The sequence below is a fragment of the Oryctolagus cuniculus genome, chromosome 7, assembly GCF_964237555.1.
Source record: "Oryctolagus cuniculus chromosome 7, mOryCun1.1, whole genome shotgun sequence".
Lineage (NCBI taxonomy): Eukaryota > Metazoa > Chordata > Mammalia > Lagomorpha > Leporidae > Oryctolagus > Oryctolagus cuniculus.
In genome coordinates this window covers 14,164,271-14,180,658 of record NC_091438.1, presented here as the reverse complement: position 1 = coordinate 14,180,658, position 16,388 = coordinate 14,164,271, and the positions used below count along the sequence as shown (strand labels likewise).

Sequence of the window (16,388 nt, the reverse complement as noted above, 5' to 3'; positions counted from 1 at the left end):
ATAATACTAAACATTTGAATCATTAGAAGAACATTAACATATGTGAGCAGAATAGTCCATTACACCATGAACAGCTATCCATGTTTCTAAGACAAGGAGGAAGATTCTGAAAGAGCAGATGGTGATGGACTGATAAGAACTAATGTGACTGAGTAGTTACTGTGTACTAGACACAGACAGGCCTTGATGCTTTGCTCCCACATCTCATTAAAACATGTGCCAAGCCATGTAGAAAGCACTCCTGCTTGTCCATTTCTTAATGTTTTCTCTACCATGACTATTACAAGACACCAATGAAAGACATTGAAGCAGAAACAAAAACTAGAAAGACATCCATGTTCGTGGATTACATGAATTAACATGATGAAAATTTCCACTCCATCCAAAGCAAATTACAAATTCAAGGCAATCCCCACCAAAATATTAGGCACATTGTTCACTGAACTAGAAAAACCACCTAAGAATTTATGTGGAAAAAGCACAAAGACACAGATTTTGTTTTCACCCCTATTGGAGGAAAGATTCTTTTCCACACATCCCTACAATCTCATTAATGTGAGCACGGGGTTCAGGCAGGATTTCTCCACATCTGATTTAAAGTAGAAGGAGATGCGGCCTGGCTGTGGCTTCATAGGGGAAGCCTCTGTCAGCAGGGCCAGGATCCCATGTGGGAGTCAGTTCATGTCCTGGCTGCTCCTCTTCCAATTCAGCTCTCTGCTCATTGTTTAGGAGAGCAGTGGGAGATGGCCCAAGGGCTTGGGCCCCTGCACCCATGTGGGAGGCCTGGATAAACTCCTGGTTTTAGATCAGCCCAGGTCTAGCCACTGTAGGCATTTGGTGGGTGAATCAACAGATGAAGACCTTTTTCTGTCTCTCACTCTCTCTGTAGTGCTAACTCTAAAATAAATAAATAAAAAATCACACACACACACAATGAGAAGAGAGGATAAGGATAGAGAGAAAAGGTGCAAAACAAACTGAATGACTCAAACCCCAGGGTTCTCAGCTGCCTTGGGCGCATCAACCTTTCAGGGAAGAGATGAGTGAACAAATGGAGGCCCCAGGGACACAGACACTGTACTTCTTTTATTTTTTTAATAATTATTTTATTTTATGTGAAAGAGTTACAGAGAGAGGTGGAGCCAGAGAGAGTCTTCTATTCCGTTAGTTCACTCACAAAATGGCCAATGGCCAGAGTTGTGCCGATCCAAAGCCAGGAGCCAGGAGCTTCTTCCAAGTCTCCCATGTGGGTGCAGGGGCCCAAGGACTTGGTCCATCCTCTACTGCTTTCCCAGGTCCCAGCAGAGAGCTGCATAGCCAGTGGAGCAGGCCCCATGGAGGCGGGCTCTGCAGGCTGGGGATCTAACCCGCTGTGCCACCGCGCTGCCCAACCCTGACCTTCTGTGCATGCCCTGTCACCCCCACGCTGCAGCTCCTGGGCTCCTCTCCTTAGTGTGACTGCACCAGCTCCAGAGCCTCTGAGCCCAAGACAGTGCGGGATGACCTGCAGCCACCTTAACCTCACTTCCTTAACTGCACTTTAACCCTCAGAGACTTCTGCCTGCAACAAAGTTATAAACTACAAGCCCGCACGCAGGAGGCAAGGCCTCCCCTCTCTAAGAGAAAAGACAGCAGGATTCTAGCTCCTGGAGTCTGCTAAGTTTCAAGTCAGTTTCTCTGCACAGCACCGGAAACGCCATGGACCAGGCCTGTGCTGTGTCCTGGTGGGCTAAGCCTCTGGCTGCAGGGCCGGCTTCCCCCATGGGCGCTGGTTCCTGTCCCGGCGGCTCCTCTTCCGTTCTGGCTCTCTCCTAATGGGCTGGGGAAGCCATGCAAGATGGCCCGAGGGCTTGGGGCCCTGCTCCTGCCTGGGAGACCCCTTGTAGTGGCCATCTGGAGAGCGAACCAGAGCATGGAAGACCTTTCTCTCTGCCTCTCCCCTCGCTGTAATTCTCTCTCTCCAATGAATAAACACCACAGTAAGAATGAAAGGCCTGGAGTTACAAACACCAGGAGGCTGTGGTCCCGGAGAGCGCCCCCTGCCGCCCGGGCTCCGCAGCCCCGCGGCCTCCTCCAGGGGGCCGGCCCTTCCCGCCCTCCCGGGAGCTGTGGGCGCGGCTCCCGCATCCTCCTCCCGAGGAGCGGCGTCCTGAGCCTGGGGCCGGCGCCCGTCCTCCTGGAACCCTGTCCCTCGGCGCGGGGTCCGCCCCGCGTCCATGGTTCCCTGTCTTCTCCTCTGACTCCGGTTCTGGAAGGCGGCCCTCAAGTGACCCCGCACCGCTGTCCCCGTTCCGGAGCCCTGGCGCGGTGTCCTCCATGTCCACAGCTCTGTTTTCTGAAGCGGGGTCCGCATCCGGGTTCCCCAGGGGGGCGGCAGCCCCCAGGGCCCTCGGCGGCCTGCAGGCCGGGCTGGGGGTCATGGATGGCGCCCTCGGGGCGCAGGGGCCTGGGCTGTGGGAGGGGCTGAGGGCAACGGGCGGGTGGGCGGGGCTTGCGGAGGGCGGGAAAGCGCCGGGCCGCGCGGCGGTGGGCGTGGCCTTGGGAGCGTGGCGGCTCCGGAGGCTGAGGGCCACAGTGAGGCCCTGGGGTGGGGCTCTGGGCGCTCTGGGGCCCTGGGAGGAGCGCGCGGTGCGGGCTGAATGCAGCACGGAGGGGTGCTTGGCGGAGGGCCTGTGACTCGGGGGAGGGTGCCGGGCGCCCTGGGTGTGGAAGGGGAGGAAGGCGGGGCTGTGCCGGGCACGCGGTGACTTCTGTGCTCATGCGCAAGGACGGACTCTGAGAAGTGCAGGCCGCTGCCCCAAGGTCCCGCTGCGGGGTTGTCCCGCGTGTCCGTGTCCCCGCCCTTCCCAGCTGTGTGGGAGCTGACGGAGGAGCGGGTGCGTGGCGCTGTGGCCTGTGGGGTTTCCCCTCTGTGGATTTAATGATCGCTCTGCCACCTCGAGCTCCGGCTTCCGTTCTCTCTGGGGATCCCGACCCTTCCTCCCTTGCCCGTGGACCGCTCTTCCCGGGGTCTCTCTGGCCCGGATCCTGAGGGAGCAGCAGAGTCCGGAGGAGAACCCAGCGCTGCCCTGGGGGAGCTCTTTGTGTCCCCTCTGCCCTGGCCCCTCGCTGAGCTGCTGTTGCTGTCAGGCTGTGGTGCCCTGAACTCCTCACAGAAATGTATTGATTAAGAAGTCATTAGTGAAAAAAAAAAAAAAAGAAAGAAAGGCCGACGCCGTGGCTCACTAGGCTAATCCTCCACCTGCGGCACTGGCACCCCGGGTTCTAGTCCTGCTTGGGCCTTGGGTTCTGTCCTGGTTGCTCCTCTTCCAGTCCAGCTCTCTGCTGTGGCCCAGGAGTGCAGTGGAGGATGGCCCAAGTGCTTGGGCCCTGCACCCCATGGGAGACCAGGAGAAGCTCCTGGCTTCGTATCGGCGCAGCACCAACCATAATGGCCACTTGGGGATGAACCAACGGAAGGAAGACCTTTCTCTCTGTCTCTCTCTAACTCTGCCTGTCCAAAAATAAATAAATAAATAAATCCGGTCCTAAATCACACCATGTGTCGCGTTACTTCATTGTTACAAGTATTAATTTGTTGAGCTGGGATCACGCCTGGGGGCTTAACCCACTGCACCGCCCTGCCGGCTCAGTAATAAATGTTGTTAAAGACGCAGGTACAGAACACAGTGCAGAGCCAGGGTGGAGCCATTAATGAGGAACCTGCTGGAGGTTGTATTTAAAAGCCTACTGCCTGGGTCGGGTGCTTTGAAAATGCAACATAGTGTGCTTTTCCTGTTGTTTTCCTGTGGCCTCCAGGACTGGGTTAGACCTGGAGGCTGGAGAGGGATGGGGGAGGGATAGCAGGCATGGAGTCAGTGTGCCTCTGTGGCTGTCCTGGAGTGCAGAGGGGGAGGAAGGGGATACTCATCAGAATAATGGAGGGGGTGCTAATGGAATCTGCACTTGTGGACCGGTGGCTCCCAAGGGCATCATGGGCTAAGGCACTGTGTCATGTGGTCTTGTAGGCTAGGAAGTCCCAAGACCTGCTGGCACATGGCTGGACTTCTAAGACAGACACTTTGATTCTGGCCTGGAGTCCAAAGTACAGGAAAGGAAAATATTCAGGGGCCGGTGCTGTGGCACAGCAGGTTAATATACCCTGGCCTACAGCACTGGCATCCCATATAGGTGTCAGTTCTAATCCCGGCTGCTCCTCTTCCAATCCAGCTTTCTACTATGGCCTGGGAAAGCAGTAGAAGATGGGCCAAGCCCTTGGACCGCTGCACCCATGTGGGAGACCTGGTAGAAGCTCCTGGCTCCTGGCTTTGAATCCCCGCAGCTCTGGCCAGTGCGGCCATCGGGGGAGTGCACCAGTGGATGGAAGTCCTTTCTCTGTCTCTACCTCTCTCTGTATCTCTGTCCTTCAAATAAGAACATAAAAATCATAAAAAATAAAATATTCAAGGCAGCCAGGAGGTTTTTTCCTGAATTTGCAGGCGTTAGGGGAGTGAACCAGTAGATGGAAGGTATTTCTCTCTCTCTCCACCCCAGCACCACCATCTCCCTCTCCCTTTTCTCCCACTGTTCATCCTCTGCCTCTTCTCTGTAATGCTGCTTTTCAATAAACTTTTTATGTTTTAAGAAGGCAGGTGCAGACATCGTGGGACCCTGGGTAAAGCCATCAATATGACATCAGCATCCATATCAGAGTGCCTGGTTCAAGACCCGGAGCTTCTAAGCCATATTTCCTGTAGTAATGGGAGGCAGCAGATGGCTCAAGTTGTTGGATTCTTTCCTTTAGCCTGGTCCAGCCATGGCTGCCACAGGCATTTGAGACATGAATCAGATGGAGCATCTCTGCATTGCATTTCATTCTATCTAGCTCTCCCCCTTTCTTCTGTTTGTCTTGCAGATAAATAAATAAATCTCTAAAAATTGGTAAACCCAGTTCTGGCACTGTGGTATAGTAGGCTAAGCACCCGCCTACAGTGCCTGCATCCCATTTGGATGCTGGTTCAAGTCCCGGCTGCTCCTCTTCTGATCCACCTCTCTGCTGCAGCTTGGAAAAGGAGAAGATGCCCCAAGTCCTTGGGCCTCTGCAGCAGCATGGGAGACCCAGGAGAAGCTCTTGGCTCCTGGCTTCGGATTGGCCCAGCTCCAGCTGCTTAATTGCCTTTAATAAGCACACGGAGATCAAGAGGATATAAATAGCCTCCAGGGTCAGCAGGTGAGCCTGTCCCCTTGATGCAGGGTTTGGAGGGCAGCGAGGAGAGAGCGCAAATGCACTCCTAGTGACTGCCTGCAGTAATCGCTTTAATTCGATAAACTAACCTTAGCCACCGGAGCTGGGCAGACATCTGGACACCAGTTGTCCACTGTTTATACAGGGAGGGCAGAAAGAGAATGACAATACATCTTCCGATTTCCAGTTATTTTCCTAAGGGCTGTGTTCTCAAAGAAAATGAGAAGTCTCTCCTCCCCTTCCTCCTCTTCCTCTTCTCTCCGCACCCCCATCTGTTTCTTCTCTCTCTCTCTGTGACTTCCCCACCCTTCCATGCATAGTATTTTTTTTTTTGTCTTAAAACAGAACCGATTGAGAGTCTTGTGTCTCTATGTGCTGGTGCCTTCTCCTCATTTTGAGGCATTTTCTTTGTTGCAATCCCTGTTCTTTAAAAACTGGCTTGAGATTCACCCCCTGAAGGAAAGTTTCCAGCATTAACACCAGACCTTGGGCTGAGTTTGTTAACATTCTTTTTAGCCCTTATGCAAGTGAGCCTGGGCTAAATTATGTTATTTTGTACTTAAGAATAAATCACTTTTTAAAAAATTTAACAGCCAGCACCGCAGCTCACTAGGCTAATCCTCCACCTACTGTGCCAGCACTCTGGGTTCTAGTCCCGGTTGGGGTGCCCGTCCTGTCCCAGTTGCTCCTCTTCCAGTCCAGCTCTCTGCTGTGGCCAGGGAAGACAGTGGAGGATGGCCCAAGTCCTGGGTGCCTGCACCCACATGGGAGACCAGGAGGAAGCACCTGGCTCCTGGTTTCGGATTGGTGCAGAGTGCCGGCTGTAGCAGCCATTTGGGGGTGAACTAACGGAAGGAAGACCATTCTCTCTGTCTTTCTCTCTGTCTGTCTCTCTCTCACTGTCTAACTCTGCCTGTCAAAAAAATATTTATTTGAAAGGCTGAGTTACAGAGCAGGAGATAGAAATATCTTCCATCTGCTGATTCACTCTCCAAATGATCTCAGTAACTGGGGCTGGGTCAGGCCAAAGCCAGGAGCCTGGAACTCCACCCGGGTCTTCCACATTGGGTGCAGGGGCCCAAGTACCTGGGCCATCTTCAGCTGCATTCCCAGGCACGTTAGCAGGGAACTGGATCAGAAGTGGAACAGCCAGCACTTGAGCCCGCACTCATATGGGGTGCTGGTGCCGCAACGTGGGCCTCATACATTTTTAAAAGTTTTGGTGAACCCGGCCAGGCACAGGCCCAAAGCTCCTTGATGTGACCTAGAATTGCCACTGTCCTGACTCCCAGGGCACATGGCTTGACCCCCTGAGACAGCAGACTAGGTGTGAGGCTGATGGGCTGCAGGAGGCACTGGAAGCTGAAGACAGCTGGGACAACCTCTAATTAGGTCCCACGGTGGGTCTTGCTTAAGGCATCCCAGTTTCTCCTTGAGGCACAGTTTTGTGGTAGCTGAGAGCCCACAGCCTGGCTCGAGGGGTTGCATTTCTCAAAATCGTTTATAACTAAGTTTTAGTGCTGTATATATGCATGTTTCCTCTTTCCAAATAGGTTGTGCATTGTGCCAGGCCTGAAATTATGTCTTCCATTTATTTTCCTTTTTCCCCAAACCAGGCTCAGATGAGGCTCAAACCTGGCTTCCTTAACAAGCAAGGCCCTCCTCTGCTGTGGCCTGGCGTCCATGTAGATTTGAGCACTGTTTGTTGTTGTTGTTGTTGTAAACAGTTCTTTATTTAAAAAACACAAGAGAGTCATATACAGAAACAAAATGTAACTGGACCGAGAGAGGAAGGGGCACCATAGGCATTCCAGATGGAGGACAGGGGGAAACTATTTATAAGAGTGTAGTACCAAGGTATAAATGCAAAATATAGTGGCACATGTTAACAGAAGGTGACGCCAGGACCTCTCACCCTGTGGCCTGTTCTGGGTCTGCAAGGCCACTGCGCCCCCAGGCGCTAAGACACAGGTTCAGGTGGTCACTGTGCAAATAGGGGCTGTGCAGGGCCGCCGGCCCCAGGGGCCCCACTCCCTGCACCAGCTGCTCTGGGTCAAGGTCAAGGAGGAGTCAGGGTCTCCACACCTTAGCTCGCACCTTAAGTAGCCCTGGGAAGACACCAAGGCCGGCTCTTTAAAGCATTCCCTGGGATTTGGTTTGTGGTTTTCCTAAGGCTCCCGGATGACTCCACAGAAACAACAGGCCAAGTGTGGCTCACAGTAATTAAGTAAGAGACACCTGCCCCGTTCAGGGGTGCACCCGCTCTGCTCAGACCCTCCTCCTGTGTGTGCTGGTGCCCAGCGGCAGCTCCTTTCCTGGAGAAGTCAGCACCTGTCGCCAAGGACTGGGCCCTACAAGGATCCACTTTGTCTCAGATGAGGAGGGGGAGGGTGTTGGTCAGGAATGCAGATCCTTCCACAGCATGGGGCCAGGCCTGCCCCAGCAAGTCACCCAGCTAGCCACTGCCTCAGGACAGCGACCCTACCACCCTCCAGACTCAAGCTTCCTACCCAGGATACGCAGTGCACGTCACATGAGAACAGGAACTGGGCCTGGGAACGTGGCGTGGACAGATGGCAGGAACACCCCCACCTTCACCCCCCCAGCCCCCGCCTGCCCGGGGCCTGCAAGCTGGCTGGCTCTGGCCCTGTGTGCCCCCTGTGCAGAGCAGGCCTGGCAGCAGCGCTCAGCCTGCCCAGCCTGGGGGTCCTCCGTCGCAGGCTTCCAGTGGCCATAAGGGAAACCGCAGCAAAGACGCCGAGTGGAGCGACCTCTCCAGCTGGCTGAGGGCTCGGCGCGGTCTGAAGCCGCCCAGCGTGCCAGCCGCGGTCCACGGAGGCCCTCCCCAAGGGCGGGGGCAGTGGGGCTGGCGCAGGACAGCTGGTGCACAACCCGGGCAGCCAGGGCCAGCAGCCGGCACAGGCGTGGGCACAGGCGTCGGCGCGGGCAAGCCCTCGCAGGCTGCAGGCCTGGCTCCTGCTACCTCTGCACCATGTCGCTGATATCCTTCACGGAGCTGAGCAGCTTGCTGAAGTCCTGCGTGGCCCTCCGGGCCGCCTGCTGTCGCCAGGTAGATCTGCAGCTCCCACAGGTTGTTCTCCAGTTTGTTGACGGCCGCTCAGAGGGCTAACGTGTTCCTCATCTGCTGGATGGAATCCATGTAGCGCACGCAGAACGTGTAGAGGTTTTTGCCGGCCTCCAGCACGGCGCTGTGGCTGGCCATCTGCTCCGAGTTCCTGGAGATGGCCAGGCACAGGGCCTCGGTGCTGTCCAGAACCACGCCCTGGGGGATGGTGCTGCTGGTGATGCGCTCTGGGGGCTGGCGGGTTTTCCTAAAAGACACGCGCGTGGATATGAGCAGGATAAAGGCGGTGGAAGAAGGCTGGTCGGCCGCCAACAGCAGCGAGGCGGGGGGTGGGGGCCGAGCTGGCAGGGGTCCCCGAGGGCTTGGGGGCGGACTGTGGCTTTGAGGCTGTCCCCTGGCTGTCCGGGCTCGGCAGCCTCACAGCTCGTTGTGTCCACAGCCCGGCTTGTGGATTTTGTCTTCGTACCAAGGGCTGCCTCCCCAGCCGCCTCCTGGCTCGGGCTCTGAGAGGGTTTCCTGGCTCTCCCCATGGGGGATGGGGGAGGCGGTGGGGCGGGTTTGAGCTTAGACAACTTCCCCTTGTCTCTCCCTGGTGACTCGGGGGCGTGCTTGTGCCTCCTCACTCGGGGCTCCTCGCCGGGGCCCTTGGGGGGGCCAGGTGCGCCTGACGCTGCCCTGCTGGGGAGGGGGCCTGGCTCAGCGGCAGCAGGGGTCCCCAGGGCACCACCCTTCCAGGCCTCGTCCTTGTGGGGGGCTGCAGAGGCAGCAGCCACCGAGACCTTCCGCCGCTGGAGCTCAGGGTCAGGCCGGGAGGGCTGGAGCCTGGGCGCCACCGAGAACGGACACCAGGCCGCCCCCGATGGGAGTCGCCGGCCGGCCGGGACCAGGGCAGGCAGCAGGGGCCGGAGGCGGGACCGCGGGGCCCAGAGCTGGAATCAGAATGGCGCGGAGGGGGACCAGATAAATGCCAGCAAGAACTAGGAGGACAAGGGGAAAATGTTCGTTGGTGGTCTGAGCTGGGATATCAACAACAAGATTTAAAGGACTATTTTACTAAGTTTGACGAGGTCGTTGACTGCACAATAAAAGTGTATCCCAACACTGGACGGTCAAGAGGATTTGGGTTTATCCTCTTCAAAGACGCAACCAGTGTGGAGAAGGTCCTAGACCAGAAGGTGCACAGGCTGGATGGCCATGTCATTGACCCTAAAAGGCCATGGCTATGAAGAAGGACCCAGTGAAGAAGATGTTTGTGGGGGGTCTGAATCCTGAAGCTACTGAGGAAAAGATCAGGGAGTGCTTTGGCAAGTTTGGGGAGATTGAGGCCATTGAGCTTCCAATGGATCCAAAGTCGAACAAAGGATGGAGTTTTGCTTTTATCACCTTCAAAGAAGACCCCGTGAAGAAGGTTCTGGAGAAAAAGTTCCATACCATCAGTGGAAGCAAGTGTGAAATCAAGGTGGCCCAGCCCAAGGAGGTCCATCAGCAGCAGCAGTATGGCTCTGGGGACCACAGGAACCACAGCCGGGGGATCCGAGGCAGTGGTGGCAGCGGTGGAGGTAGAGGTCAGGGGAGTGGCCACCAGAATAACTGCAAGCCATACTGAGGTGCAGCAGGAGGGTGATGCCTGCACACGCTGGGTTTGGATACAGAGTGAATGCTATTATGTACCAAATTTAACTTGACAAACTCTCTATGGCCTGTCCCATGTGTATCTTATTTAAAATTTCCCCCCTGGAATTCACTCTCCTGTTTACTATTTCCAGGGCGCTAGTTGATATAGGCAGTGTGGTGTCTCAGGCCAGGGCGGCGTTACAGGCTGATTTTATCACCAGGTTACCCAAAACCAGATTAGAGTGTCTGCTTCCTGCTGCCGCTCTGAAGCCTGGACCTCTGGACCCTGGTTGTAAAGAGTAAACTGTATCTTAGGAAAAAAAAAATTGATACCTGTCTGGTAGGCACCTTCTCCAAGGAGACCTTGTGATCAGGTGAGTGGTGTCATAATCAGAAGACCCAATTATCTGCCACTCAGCCTTTACTCTGTCCCGCCCTCCTGTGAAATGCCTTTCGTAAGCCAAACTGCCCAATCCCACATCAGGGACCTTCGACATGGACCGCTGCAATGCACCCCCAGCACCACACTTGGCTTACCACTGGCCTTGAGAAACACCTTTCTTTCTTTCCTTTTTTTTTTAAAGATTTATTTACTTATTTGAAAGTCAGAGTTACACAGAGAGAGAAGGAGAGGCAGAGAGAGAGAGAGAGAGAGAGAGAGAGAGAGAGAGGTCTTCCATCCACTGGTTCACTCCCCAATTGGCCACAATGGTTGGAGCAGCACTGATCTGAAGCTAGGAGCCAGGAGCTTCTTCTGGGTTTCCCACATGGGTACAGGGGCCCAAGGACTTGGGCCATCTTCCACTGCTCTCCCAGGCTGTAGCAGAGAGCTGGATTGGAAGTGGAGCTGCCGGGACTTGAACTGGCACCCACATGGGATGCCAGGACTGCAGGCAACAGCTTTACCCGCTATGCCACAGTGCTGGCCCTGAGAAACGCCTTTCAAATGGATGCCTCCCTGGTACAGCGAGTACAGCATCAGGTCCTGAAGAACCTCAGTGGAAAGCTTGCCCACAGCTTTAACAATGAGCGCCTGAAACCTGTTTGCCTTCCTCTGATGGTGCGCTGGGCAGCTTCACACATCACAGTGGATTTGTGAATCTTGGGACCAGCCCATTCACAACCTGGCCCTGGAGCCGCCCCACAGAAGGTGTTCTGGAGCCTGGTTGCCCTTCCTGGGGGACTTTGAGATTCCAACCCCCTTAAGAGCTCCTGATCACCTTCACTGTGTGAGCAGCAGCATGTGTGCCGGTGCCGTGGGGGAAGCAAGCCCCTGGCACTGTGCACGAGGCGTGAGTGTGGGCTGCAGAGGATCACCTATGCCCCACCCCCAGGGTTACTAGTTGACATTGTACACTCAACACTAAGACATCAGATGTGCTTGGAAGCAGGAAGAATGTACTTTCCAACCCATGTGAGAAATTCTGCCTGCAGGGGCAGTAGGGGCCACATCCCCTATACTCACTCTGCCAGGGTCCTCCTCACCCCTTCACTGCCAGGATTGCTCTCAGCAGCTCAGACTGGGTGTGGCCTCACCTGTGAGACTGCCTGTGCCCCCGTCACTCGCAGCCACGGACGGAGAAACTAAGGAGCTCTAGGCCTGCTCCTAGGAGAGCCTGCCTATGACGCAGCCCTGTAACTTATTCTACTTGTTCCCGTGTTTTCAAATGTCAAGAGGAGGGTTCTGCACTGTTCTCCAATGCCCCAGTTCAGACGGCCAGGAGCAGATGCACCAGCAGGCTTCAGGGCCCCTGGACCTCACCTGCATTGACTCCTTCCGGTCCCAGGAGCCACTCTCCCTACCCACCCTGCTTCCACGCCTCCCCCTGCTGGGTGAGTGTATTGGCCAAGGCCTGGAGAGGGGAGGGTACTGAGGTGGCTTGGTGGGATCCTTGTCCTGTGATTGGTGTCAGGGTTGGATTCTAAGGTCTCAGCTGGTGGGAAAGACCAGGCAGATGGCTGTACACTCAGCCCTTGGACAAGTCCGTGGATACTGAGAGACACACCCAAAGCAAAGCCATAGGCCGAGAGCAGGGACAGAGCCACAGCAGCAGGGCTCTGGGGCCACGGGCCTAGGCCTGAGTGGGTTGGGGGTGGCAGGGTGCTGTTTCATTGATCAGCAGAACCTTTGCCACATGATCGGGCATGAATGAAGGAGCCCTGGGTGTAGGGGTGAGCAGGGTGGCCAAAGGCCAGAGCCCAGCACCAGGACATGTGCCTGAGCTTCACTGCTTTGTTTCGTCAGCGCCCCTGTCTTTCCGAGTTGTTTGTTGTTTGATGAATACATACGTTGACTTGAATTCCTCATGACTCCCTAAAGCATGGTTTGAAAACACTGGGCTATGGGCTGGTATGTGTCCACAACAGAGTTTTTCTGGTTTTTGGCCAAGTAAGAGAAAAGAAACTATTTTATTTACTATTTGGCATCGTGTGGGGAGCAACTCGGACTAGACTAAGTTACTGGAATTAAGACTTATTCTATGCATCTGCTCTCCCACAATATGGCGCTGAGAAGGGAAACAGCTTCTACACAGCTGCCTCCAGTTCAACCAATAAACTGTAGGACCTGCTCCTGATTGGAGGAGAGCAGCGTACTCGGCGTTGTGGGTAGCAGAGTTGGGATTGGTGGAAGAGGACTATAAAGGAGGAGAGAGACAACATGCACCAGGAACATCTAAAGGGAACATCTATCTGAAGGAACACCTGTGCAGCCCCCGAGAGAGCCAGCCGGCGGTGTGCCACTCTCCTGCGGAAGTGGGGAAAGTGGCTAGGGGGAACCGCCCTTCCACGGAGGTGGAAGGGTCGGTAGCCAACCCGGGAAGAACTAGCAGCAAACCAGGGAAGGGCCGAGCAGACAAAAGAACAGCGCAGGGTCCTGTGTCGTTCCTCCACGAAGACGGGGAGCGACATAATGGTGCCGTGACTCGGATAGGAAACTTAGGAGGCATAATGGAGCCGTGACTCGGATAGGAAACCTAGGAGGGAAGAAGCGGGAAGAAGTGGGAAAATACCGGAGAGAGAGACTAGCAAAGAGCCTAGGGAAAAGCCGGACGGAAAAGGTGCCAGAAGAAGCTATCGAAAGCTTAGGCATAGACTCGGATACGGACTGTGGGAAAGAAGTTAGGATTTAAAGTGAAAGCAAGAAGAAACTTAGACTCAGATACAAATGAGGGAGGAATATTGTTGGAAGAAAAGTTAGGGAAACATACCGGGTAGAGAAAAATGTTAGGGAAATTGAAGCTGCGGGGGCAGGCCGAGGCGGAAACGTAAGCTATGTTGGAATTCTTCAAGTCAGCCCGGGGAACAAAAGGCGAAAAGCTAAAACTAGAGGTGGACGCGTAAGCCAGGTTGGAATCCGTCAGATTAGCCCGGGGAGCAAAAGACGGGAAGCCAAACCGTGAGGCGGAAGCGTGGGCTAGGTTGAATTCGCCAGGTTAGCCCGGGGAACTTGGATTGAATGCTAGTGGCAGAAACATGAGCTAGGCTGTGTGATTCACGGAAGCCGCCGCGTGCAGAGAGAGCACGGGGCGTGAATAGATAGGGAACATGGGGCTAGTGCGAGGCCGTGGTGCGGGCTCGAAGGGGCGCGGAGACCGCGGAGCGTGCGCACAGAGCTGGGAACCCGCCGCGGGGCAGGCGCCGGGAAGCTGCGCAGATGAGAGAAGCGCGGGCTGAAGCAGCACAGAGCAGAGAAGCCGCCGCGGGGGGAGGTGCAGAGAAGCAGCCTCGGGGCGGGCGCCGGGAAGCCGCAGGGATAAGAGAAACAGAAGTTTAGAAGTAAAATGAGAGAAATAGGAATGCTGGTAGATAGAAGTAAAATGGGAGAGATAGGAATGCCCGGAGATAGAGAAAAATAAGGCCTCCTCTCAAAATGGCAATGAGAGAGCTTGGATTCGGTCTGCCTGATTAGGGAGGTGGTGAGCACCTGCGGGCGGCTAGCAGCTTATGTGCCGCAGGTCACCGAAGACAGGCACGAATTAACATCAATAAGTCTCCCCACAATACCGCAATAAGAAGGCTTGGATTCGGTCTGCCTGATTAGTAAGGCGATAAGCACCAGCAGGCAGCTCGACCAGAGTATGAGCTGCAGGTCACCGAAGATAGGCACGAATCAACACCAATAAGTCTCCCCACAAGACGGCAATGAGAGGGCTCGGATTCGGTTTGCCTGATTGGTAGGGCTTGTAAGCACCTGCAGGCAGTTCTAGCAGAGCAGAGCATGCGCTGCAGGGCACCGAACACAGGCACGCATCAGCGCCTAAAAACCTCCTCACATCATGGCGAAGAGAGGGCCCGGACTCGGTTTGCCTGATTGGTAGGGCTTGTAAGCACCTGTGGGCAACTCTAGCAAGCAGAGCAGAGTGTGTGCCGCGGGGCACCGAAGACAGGCGCGTATCAATGCCAAAAATAAAAAGAAAGGAGGATCTGTGGGGAGCAACTCGGACTAGACTAAGTTACTGGAATTAAGACTTATTCTATGCATCTGCTCTCCCACAATATGGCGCTGAGAAGGGAAACAGCTTCTACACAGCTGCCTCCAGTTCAACCAATAAACTGTAGGACCTGCTCCTGATTGGAGGAGAGCAGCGTACTCGGCGTTGTGGGTAGCAGAGTTGGGATTGGTGGAAGAGGACTATAAAGGAGGAGAGAGACAACATGCACCAGGAACATCTAAGGGGAACATCTATCTGAAGGAACACCTGTGCAGCCCCCGAGAGAGCCAGCCGGCGGTGTGCCACTCTCCTGCGGAAGTGGGGAAAGTGGCTGGGGGAACCGCCCTTCCACGGAGGTGGAAGGGTCAGTAGCCAACCCGGGAAGAACTAGCAGCAAACCAGGGAAGGGCCGAGCAGACAATAGAACAGCGCAGGGTCCTTTGTCATTCCTCCACGAAGACGGGGAGCGACAGCATCGTACAAAAACCTCACTCACAGAGAAGTATATTCAGTGTAAATGTGAGGTTAACAAGTAATTAGGGTGCAGACATGCAGGGCATCACAGCCCAGGTGTCTTACTGTGGAACTCAGTCACATCACCAGGCCTCCTGCAGGAGCCAGCTGCCACTGGGCTTCTGGGACCCAGCTTGGTTTCCTCTTGGCCATTCAGCTTGCCTCCTGAGTTCTCCTGATGCCCACAGTAGCTGTCTTGTTTTCCCTGCTTTTTTGGCCTCCTCGACCATGACAGGTCACAGGTCAGCTCTGGCAGACAAACTGTGTAGGCTCCAGAGTTTCAGGCTACCTGCCCAGTGTCCCCTTGTCGCCTGAAGCCAAAACTCTCCTGCAACTGGGCAATCATGATACCTCCACCTTACCAAAAAATTCTCCCCAAATCTCAATGCATCTTCATGTTTTCCTGAAACACATTGCTCTTGTTGGAATTGCATGAAATTCCTAACTGGCCAAATTCAGGACAAGTGTTTGGCACAGTATCTTAGGTCACCACTAGGGATGCCCATATCCTACATCAGAGTGCCTGGTTCGAGTCCTGGCTCCTCCACTTCCAATCCAGTTTCCTGCTAATGTGCTTTCTTGGGGTCAGCAGGTGATGGCTCAAGAACCTGAGGCCCTGTCATCCATGGGAGAGACCTGGATTGAGTTCCAGGCTCCTGACTTTGACCTGGTCCAGCCCTGGCTGCTGCAGGTATTTGAGGAGTAATCCAGCAGGTGGAAGATCTCCCTCTCTGTGTCTCCCTGCCTTTCAAGAAAAGAAAAGAAAAGAAAAAAATGCCCAAATTGGAGGGTCCTAACCAGGGTGAGTAATTTGTGGGTACCAGTTAAGTGCAAATTCTGGGAGAGCAGAGGAAGAGTCCAGGGCCAGGCCTTCATCCCAGCCATTTCCTATGTGCAGGTGCCTCTGCTTAACCAACGGATCCAGAGAGGAGGCAGGTCTTTCATGCAACAGAAATGAGAGAGGGGAAGGAGGCTGGAAGAAGAAATGGATTCATCAGCAAGGAGATCTTCAGCTTTGCCCATTTCCCCAAGGAGGCGAAGGATGAAAGTGTTTAGCTCCAAGAAAAACCGTCTGATTAAGCTGGGGTTTAAAATGAAGTGAGAATTTCACAGGATCTCTCACATCAAGTGCCTTTAAAGTAAGTCCTGATACCTATTTTCAGCTAATGAAAGGAGGAAGAGATAGTGGCCCCAGGGAAGGGTCACATCTGGGAGGTGCTGAGTCGCCACTCTGTACCTGGCTGTGTACTGGAGACCAAGTCAGGAACAAGTGGGAGAGGGCCCTGGGCGGACAGTGGCTCCTGTGCCAGCAGATCTGCGTTACAGGGCATGGAACCATGCAGGGGAGAAGTGAACCGCATAGCCAGGTGGACGAGGGCCTGAGGGTGGGGACAGATGTCCACCTGTAGTTGTCCTGCTCCCTGGAGGGCTGGGTGAGGGGTGGCCATGGCCTTGGGAAGCTGGTATAATCCTGCAGAGAGACCAGGAGGCAGAGGAGTTGGCCTCAGTAAGAGCACAT

The 16,388-nt window shown here is 54.7% G+C and overlaps 3 pseudogenes; 2 read left to right on the top strand and 1 right to left on the bottom strand.

The window, feature by feature from the left end:
* Positions 1-8,203: 8,203 nt before the first annotated feature.
* Positions 8,204-9,123, bottom strand: LOC138850282 (tyrosine-protein kinase ABL1-like; annotated as a pseudogene).
* Positions 9,124-9,305: 182 nt separating this feature from the next.
* LOC138850334 (heterogeneous nuclear ribonucleoprotein A/B pseudogene) lies at positions 9,306-9,915 on the top strand (annotated as a pseudogene).
* Positions 9,916-10,869: 954 nt separating this feature from the next.
* LOC138850333 (desumoylating isopeptidase 1 pseudogene) overlaps positions 10,870-16,388 on the top strand; it is a 29,604-nt pseudogene continuing 24,085 nt past the window's right edge.